Raw genomic sequence first — 2,023 nt, 5'->3', positions numbered from 1 at the left:
TTCTTTGCTTCAGTCTTCACTGCCAAGGCTGGCCCTCAGGCTTCCCAGTCCTTAGAGGTAAGCGAGCACGCCTGGAGAAAGGATGACATTCCCTCAGTTGAGGTGGACCAGGTTAAGGATTATTTAAGTAAGCTGGACAGACACAAATCCATGGGCCCCCATGGAATGCACCCACAAGTGCTCAGGGAGCTGGCAGATGTCATTGCTGAGCCACTGTCCATCATCTACGAAAGGTCCTGGAGAACAGGAGAGGTGCCTGAGGACTGGAGGATAGCCAATGTCACTCCAGTCTTCAAAAAGGGCAAGAAGGAGGACCCAGGAAACTACCGGCCGGTTAGTCTCACCTCTGTCCCCGGAAAGGTGATGGAACAAGCAAGTGGAGGAAAAGAAGGTGATAATGAGTACCCAGCATGGATTCACCAAGGGAAAATAATTCTTAACCAGCCCGATAGCCTTCTATGATGGCATGACCATCTGGGTAGATGAGGGGAGAGCAGCGGGTGGTGTCTACCTTGACTTCAGCAAGGCTTTTGACCCATAACATCCTCAGGGAAGCTCAGGAAGTGTGGGTTGGATGAGTGGACAGTTCTGCAGTAAATAATGAAGACCTCATCCTCCTTAGTGCTGAGATCTTGATCTTCTCCTAGATAATGCCCAGCAGATTTGCTGGACTGGGAGATAAGTCTCCAGCTTCTTCTGATGTGTGTCACTGCTCCCTCTGCTATGAGGATACTCACTGTGTATGTGAAAGTTTTTCTGTGTTGTGGCAGGGAATCTCAATAGCCCAGTGCTCAGACCATTTATTTCCTTTCAAAATCTATATGGCTGAATTATATGGCACAGAACAAATCCTTTATATTGAAATAGAGAAGTTCAATAAGGGCAAGTGTCCAGTGCTGCACCTGGGGAGGTCGAACCCCATGCACCAGTACAGGCTGGGGGCTGACCTGCTAGAAAGCAGCTCTGCCGAGAGGGACCTGGGAGTCCTGGTGGATGACAAGCTCACCATGAGCCAGCAGTGTTCCCTCTAAGAAAGCCAATGGTACCGTGGAGTGCATTAAGAGGAGCGTGGCCAGCAGGTCGAGGGAGGTTAGAGGTCCTTCCCCTCTACTCTGGTGAGACCCCACCTGGAGTACTGTGTCCAGTTCTGGGCTCCCCTGTTCAAGAAAGGTGAGGAACTCCTGGAGAGAGTCCAGAGGAGGGCAAGAAAGATGATTAGGGGACTGGTGCATCTCCCCTATGAGGAAAGGCTGAGACACTTGGGCTTGTTTAGCCTGAAGAAAAGACTGAGAGGGGATCTCATTAACACTTACAAATATCTTAAGGGTGCATGTCATGATGGCAGAGCCAGACTCTTCTCAGTGGTGCCCAGAGACAGGACAAGAGGCAATGGGTACAAACTGAAGCATAAGAGGTTTCAGTTGAATATGAATCAAGTCCAACTGTTAACCCTACCCTGCCATTCCACCACTAAACCATGTCCCTAAGCACCTCATCTACCCATCTTTTAAATACCTCCAGGGATGGGGATTCCACCACTTCCCTGGGCAGCCCATTCCAATGCTTGACAACCCTTTTGATGAAGAAATTTTTCCTAATGCCCAACCTAAACCTGCTCTGGCACAACTTGAGGCCATTTCCCCTTGTCCTATCTCCTGTTACCTGGGAGAAGAGACCAACACCCATCTCGCTACACCCTCCTGTCAGGTAGTTGTAGAAGGCGATAAGGTCTCCCCTCAGCCTCCTCTTCTCCAGGCTAAACAACCCCAGTTCCCTCAGCTGCTCCTCATAAGACTTGTGCTCCAGGCCTTTCATAAAAACCTTGCATAAAAAGAATATTTTTAGGGGGGACATGTGTGAGGATTTAATTAATTAATTTATTAATTATTTCACTTACTCTGTCGTTGGGGCAGAAATGCAGCTTGCTGCTTTGTGTCACTTCTGGACGCTTCTGGTCAGCACTCCGGCCACCTTCCTGGAGCCTGGGCAAGCAGCCCACGAAATGCTGCTCTCCACGCCAGCC

The 2,023-nt window shown here is 49.7% G+C and overlaps 1 long non-coding RNA gene across 1 annotated transcript in view; it reads left to right on the top strand.

Moving 5' to 3' along the window:
• LOC118453227 overlaps window positions 1-965 on the top strand; it is a 7,048-nt gene extending 6,083 nt beyond the window's left edge. The window contains exon 3 of the long non-coding RNA XR_004843130.1: window positions 868-965. This is a non-coding gene — a long non-coding RNA (uncharacterized LOC118453227). The remainder of the gene's footprint in view (window positions 1-867) is intronic.
• The last annotated feature ends 1,058 nt before the right edge of the window (window positions 966-2,023 follow it).

The sequence above is a fragment of the Egretta garzetta genome, unplaced genomic scaffold (assembly GCF_000687185.1).
Source record: "Egretta garzetta isolate BGI_Z169 unplaced genomic scaffold, ASM68718v1 scaffold89, whole genome shotgun sequence".
Taxonomy (NCBI): domain Eukaryota; kingdom Metazoa; phylum Chordata; class Aves; order Pelecaniformes; family Ardeidae; genus Egretta; species Egretta garzetta.
This window is presented reverse-complemented; position numbering and strand designations above follow the sequence as displayed.